The sequence below is a fragment of the Nannospalax galili genome, unplaced genomic scaffold (assembly GCF_000622305.1).
Source record: "Nannospalax galili isolate Female #2095 unplaced genomic scaffold, S.galili_v1.0 scaffold687, whole genome shotgun sequence".
In the NCBI taxonomy this organism is placed as follows: domain Eukaryota; kingdom Metazoa; phylum Chordata; class Mammalia; order Rodentia; family Spalacidae; genus Nannospalax; species Nannospalax galili.
Window position 1 is genome coordinate 1013255 of NW_008357456.1, and position 6976 is coordinate 1020230.

General features: G+C 39.2%; 1 protein-coding gene across 4 annotated transcripts in view; it reads left to right on the forward strand.

The window, feature by feature from the left end:
- Nucleotides 1-6976, forward strand: part of Ncald (neurocalcin delta) — a 451793-nt gene that overhangs the window by 350220 nt on the left and 94597 nt on the right. The gene's annotated exons all lie outside the window — the stretch shown is intronic.

The following is a 6976-nucleotide window of genomic DNA, read 5'->3' on the forward strand; positions in this document are numbered from 1 at the left end:
AGATCTATGTTTATTTTATAGATAAAATATTCTCATTTTATAAAATTTTTATTCATTTAGCTTTATCTATAAATCTATCTCTGTTTCCATCTAGGATCATTTATCTTCTGCTCCCCGCCCCCTGCCAAAAAACTACCAGTTTATAATAATTCTGCTGGAACTAATTCCCTCAGTTTTTGACCAAAAATATCTGTTACCTTCATATTTAAATTTTTTGAGTAATTTAAAAATTTTCAAACAAGTATAGATTCATATACAGTTTTAGGAAATAGAGATGCCTCGTATAACCTTTACCTACTCTCCCACAAAGATATTGTCAGCCTTCATTTTTAAAGGACATTTTCTATATATAAAATTTGAAATTAGCACTTATTTTCTTACATAATTTCAAAGCTTATTGTTCCGTTCTCTGGAGTTTAATAGTTTCTTTTGAAGCATTCTTCATTTCTTTAAAATTTAATGTGATGTTTCTGACTTAGTGATTTTAAGGTTTGTTTTCTGCCTTTAGTTTTTATCATGTTGGTCATGGTGTCTATGTGTAGATTTCCTTCATAGTTATCTAGTTTGAATTATATAGGACTTATTCAGTCTGGTTTTTTTTTTTTTTTTTTTATATTTTGGGAATTCCTCAATCATGTCTCGTCACTATTACTTCCCTGTTTCCTCTCCTTTCTTCTCTTCTTCCAAATAGCTTCTAAATTTGTCTTTTCATCATGTCTCAAATGTCTTACATTCCTTTCTATAGTTTCCATTTTTAAATTTCATATTCAATTTTGGTATTGTCTGCTGATTCTTCCCTTCATGGGTGTCTTAGTTTGTTTCTCAATTGTTGTGACAAAACACTCTGACCACTACCAACTTGGGGAGGAAAGGGTTTATTTGTCTTACATCTTCTAGGTCACAATTCATCAGGGATCCCAAGGTAGGTACTCAGGGCAGGAACCTGGAGGCAGGAGCTGGAGCACAGGCCATGGAGGATCACTGCTTACTACTGATTTGCTCCCCTGGCCCCTGCTCAACCTGCTATCTTATGTAACACAGGCCTACCTGCCCAGGCATGGCACCACCCACAATGGGCTGGGCCCTCCCACATCACTCAACAATCAAGAAGGTGCCCCATGGACACGGCCACAGGCCAGTCCAATGAAGGCAATTCCCCAATTGAGGCTCCCTCAACCCAGGTGTGTCAAGTTGACACTAAAGCTATCCAGCACAATGGGTTTTCTCTTCCCATAGCTCTTCTATGCTCTCAAACCCATTTGTTGTGTTCCTTCTTTCAGCTATAAGTTTTAAGTACAAAGGAGGTGTTTTCCACTTATTTTTAATGTTTGCTTTTTCAGATTTCATTTTTATATGTAGAATTCCCCATGTTGTTATCAATTCACATATAACTACACTCATTTTAAAGTCTTTGTTTGACTACAGACGGATACCATATGGATTTATTTCTATCACCTATTGTTTTCAGCATAGATTTTGACTGGTTAGACCTATCTCCTGGCATGCTTAGTGAATTTTGGATTGATTTGGAAATGGCCTATGAAAGTTTTTAGAGGCCCTGGATGGTATCATCTTCTGTTATACAGAGAGAGTTCATTTTCTCTGGAAGGAAATTAGAATAGGGGAAAATTACCTTGATAAAATTAGATATTGTAAAGATTGTAGGATGAATATTGGCTTCTGTGAGGACTTATTTATTTATCGTCTTCCATTACCTTTAGAATTTAATGTTTATGAGACCAGAAAACTGAAGATATTTACCAGACTCCAACTCATTGGAGAATCCAAAACTTTAGTTTTCGTCTGGCCAGTGCCTCAGAACTCCTGGCCGCTGCTTTTAGCCTCCTTCTGTAACTTCCTTCTTGTCCTCTTGTCCTGTACCATTCAAAACATTAGCCAGTTTCAAGGGGAGAAGAGTATAGTCCACTAGGATCTCCTCCCTTTGATTCTATTTGTTTGCTTTTGTCTCTTTTTAGTCTCTGTGAATTTGAAAAGCCCTACATCACTTAAGAATTCTAATTATTGGGGCTGAGAAATGGTTCAGTGGGTAAGAACACACACTGCACAAGCATGGAGACCTGCATTTGGATCCCCAGCACACATGTTAAAAAGCCAGGCACAGTTGCATGTGCCTGTAATTCCAGAGCTGGGGAGAGAGGGCAGAGTAAGACGGGAGGATTGCCTGGGCTTCCTGTGTACTGGCATAACTAAAAACTAAGAGCGCTCCAGGTTCAGTGAGAGACTGTGCCTCATGGGAATAAAACAGAGAGCAATGGAGGATATTTGATGTCTTCCTTCAGCATCCCCGGGTGCTCATGGGCACTCACACCAGCACACACATATGTACACACATGTGTATGCCACACACACATGTGCACACACATGAATTCCAATTAATAAAGGAGAAAACAGTAGCTCATATAGGGGCATCCTCAATGTCATGGCTTAAATGTTGTGTCACTCCAGAATTCCTTTGTTTAACTCCTACACCCAAGTTGACCAGATGCTGAAAGTAGAACACTTGTGATTGAGACTGTGTCCTTAGCAAAGAAGCCCCAGGGAACTGTCTAGCTGCTCCATTATGAGGATACAGTTACAGGTACCCTCTATAAACCGTCTCCCATAAGATTCTGAATAAGCTGGCCCCTTCTTCTTGGACTGCCTAGGCTCCATAACTATGTGCAATAAATATCTGCTACTTATAAGCCATCCAGTAAATGGGATTTTGTTGTGATAGCACAAGCAGAATAAAACATTCAATACAGTTTTCTTTTATCTGTGATCTTGGCACTTGAAGTTTTTGTTACTTTTGCTACTCCTTGAGATCCACCAAGCACTCTTTATATTTTTTTGTTATTTTTAATTTTTATGTGTATGCATGTATTGCCTGCATGTAGGTAAGTGGACCCATGTCATGCAATTCCCATGGAAGACAGAAGAGGCTGTCAGATCCCCTACAGTTACAAACTGGAGTTATGGACAGTTCTTAGCTGCCATGTGGATGCTGGGATTCGAACCCAGGTCTTCTGCAAGAACAGTCAGTGTTCTTAACCACTGAGCCATCTCTCCAGCCCCTCCACCAAGCACTCTTTAAAAATAAAGCTTCATGATAACATTGATTTGAATACATACCAGACCAAATAGAAAATAAGTCAACTGTACCTGTGATTAAGTATTTAATTCCATTAGGTATAACTTGGGCGTAGTTTTATTTATGATATTTTCACTGTTTTATTCTGCCTGCTTTTCTTGGTTCAAGCGTTCTTCAAGATATATGTTTTCTTCTTCTATTAATCCTGGATCAAAGCTAGATTAGGCCTTTAGCATTCTCAGATGCAGGAAAACTGTCTTTCTCCCCTCATAAGAAAATTAAAAATAAAAACAATCTTAAAGTATAAAATAAAATAAATAATTCAGTTCTATCTAAAAATATTTATCAAATGCAAATCATTTCTAAATATTTATGGAGAGGTAAATCTTTTTTTTTTTTTTTTCTTTTTGAGATAGGGTTTCCCTGTAGCCCCAGCTGACCTGTAACTCACTATGTAAACAGGCTAGCCTTGAAATCACAGAGATCTGCCTGCCTCTGTCTCCCAAGTGCTGGGATTAAAGGCCTGCACCACCACACCTGGCTCCTAGATGAAAATCTTGGCCCTGCCATGTACTAGGTAGACAAGTGACTTAATCTGTGTTTTAATTTCTTTAGTTGTGAAATGTGGGAAAGAATAGCATTTGCCTCATATGGTTACATATGTAAAAGAGTAGTCCACACATAGAAAGCACTCAATGTCAGTTAAAGTAAGTTATGGTTTAATACCAACAGCATATGAAATCATCATTATATAACATGTATACTCATAATATTCATGATTTAGCCAGGATAAGTTTAATTTTCTTAGAACCATCCATTATTAAATGATTTTGCAAGAACTCAACACTTTCATATTCTCTTTTGTTCTGCCTTTTTGGAGGTGGGGAGTAGTAATAGATGGTTTGAGGAGAGTCTCCTGTGTTAGTAGGAAGAGAAAGGAATTGTGTCTTCCAATTGTTTAGAATTCATTTCCCAATAGTTGAGTCATTTGGCACTGAGTGCATACTCACTCTTTGCTAACCATGTACATAGGGGAATAAATAAAATCCCTTCACTGTAGGTCTTCACAGACTGAAAAATGCTGGACAGATAAGAAATGGTGAGCGCAGGGCTGGACAGATGTCTCGGTGGTTTACAGCACTGGCTGCTCTTGCAGAGGACCTGGGTTCAATACTCAGCACCCACATGGCAGCTAACAACCATCCCTAACTCCAGTTCCAGAGGAATTTGATGCCTTCTGACCTCCACAGGTATTGCATGACACAGGTGCACTTACATACATGCAGGCAATATACTCACACACGTAAAATTTAAAAAGGGGAAAAAAAAAAAGAAATGGCAAGCACACATTGAGTCATATACCCTGTGGCAGGGCATCAGAATTTTATAATACATTTCCCACATAATCCTCACAGTAGCCTTAGGGTGTAGGCACTACAGCTTAGAGCACTTTTGTAACTTGCCCAAGGTCTAACCATAAGAGATGAGGCTGTGCCAGAGAGTTCCAAAGAATAAGTTCAGAGCCTTCTCACTAATGTTAAGACAGAAGCAAGAGCAACATTGCTACCTAGAAATGTTGATTTTTAAAAAGGGTGATTGGAATTATCTATTCATGACTGGAAGCACCTGTTAGTCAAGGAGTACAAACCTGGTTCTGTGGCATCTACTAGTCATTCCTGCAAAGTGGTCAGACTAATAATAGGCAGATCCTACATAGTTGCAGCAAGTAAAAGATGGGGGTGAACTGTTTTTGAATGGATATTTTTAAATCAAGTGATTCAGTGTTACCTTAAAAAATGACCTGGTATTTAGAAAACGAGATGACACATACTTTTCAGTGTGGCAGCTCTGTCACTGGAGAAGCACTCACATGTTCTTCTCATGATGCATCAATTGCATTGGGATTCATTAGCCAAACTGGTAGAAGTTTGAGCTCCAAGGAGATCAGCATTAACCCTGCAGAAGACTGGTGGCTTCCTTACGTGTAAGCCCCATCTTAAGCCTATGTGGTTTTTGGAGAGGACTGAATGAGAGCAGGTTGGAAGCAGGCTGTAGGAAACAGGGCTTCGTGCACCCATTTTTCACAGTGAAGTCAACACACTGATTAGCTTAAACTAACAGTAATTTAAACTAAGCCAGTGTGTAGTAAGCTGTACTTATAAAAAGCGATAGAAATTTCAGAATGAATATGTACCCAAGTTTTGCCAATTTTCAAAATGAATCTGAAGTATTGAATTTTAGAGGTCTGCAGAGCTGCAAAATTCTGGCTTCGGAGGACATCACCTACTGGCAGAGGGTGACATTGCAATTTTCCTTTCAAATGCTAAAGCTGCAGAAAAAGAAGGAACAACTGGCAACCACGGCCTTTGAAGCCTCAGCCAGGACACTGCATGTCAGGCGGCCCGGAAGTCTACACTTTCTCTGCCTTCTTCTCCACCCCTCCATTACTATGATGTACGTTTCAAAACAGAAAACCAGAACTATAAATAGAATGCAAATTTGGAAATTGTAGCGGTTGCCTACATCTGCTCCTTATAAGGCATCCCAATCAATTTACACAGACATAGGGTTCAATTGCTCCTCTTCAAACATGTAAATTCCCACCTGTCATTAATCTGAGTTAAAGGACGCGCATTCCTTATAGTCTGACTTTATGTTTGCGAATTTGCAACCAAGACTATCAGAAAAAAATAACTTCTGGTAGAAACCTTTTTTTTCTCTTAACTGGGGATAGCATAGAAAAAAAGTGCCATGAAGAAAAAAGATGGACGGGGTGCTTCCATGGCAACGCGGACTGGGCATTAGTCAGGAAGAAGCGATTGCTAACTCTTCTGAAGAGGTTTCATTCTGTGATACAGATGTATTTTTCCCAATTGGCTTAACTTCTGTTCTATTTTGTAACACCATAGAACTACTCATATCCCATACACTTGCATATATATGAATATGTACACGCAAAGATATATGCAAGTCCTAGTTGCCCTGGCATGTAAGTTTCTTCGAGAGTAATTGCTTTCTTCTCCCTACTTTTTTAGCTCCCTCGTCCTTTGAATTGGTGCACGTTTTCCAGTTGTCTTTTACACAGTACCTTCCTGTAGGTTTCATTTAATTTCGCTTCATTGGCTTCCTCTTAATTAAGAATGACAATTAACTAGGTCGTAAGTATGTGTGCAAAGCTGAAAGTGAGCTAAAGTGGCCCTCAAGGAACTGAAGCTCAAGTTAGGAAACAGGTGAGCCAGGCCCTCCACCCTTCTGCTTTGGCTGGATTCCACCCATCTTGGTGTTTGTAGGACACAGGATGGAATACAGATGAGAGAATTTTGAAGGGAGGGACTTGGTACCTGCGTGGTGGTTAGTCCATTTTTCTGGTTTTCCAGATATCATTTTTGCACAGCCATCTTACAACACATATGTTTTAAATTTCTCTTCCCTGTTTTTTTTTTTTTTTTTTCAATTGGTCTTTTTTGAGACAGGGTCTCCCTGTAGCCTCAGCTGTCCTGGAACTCACTATGTAGACCAGGCTGGCCTTAAACTCACAGAGATCCGCCTGCCTCTGCCCTCTTACCTGTTTTTTATATCATGCTTGCTGTCAGGATTGTTCAGCTGCTTTCTGTCTTTCATTAGCAAAGTCTCAGTCTACTGATGTGGATTCAGTTTTTAAAAGTTTGTCTTCCAATACCCCCTTGAGATCTGTTTTCCTTCATTTGTTTACAAATGTTTTCATTTACTAAAATTACCTTCAGAATGTTTTTTCAGTTTCTTTCCTTGATGGGGGGGGAGAGAGAGAGAGAGAGAGAGAGAGAGAGAGAGAGAGAGAGAGAGAGAGAGAGAGAAACTCTTCATGCTCTAGATAGAAAGATCATGGGAAACACATAAAAACAAACA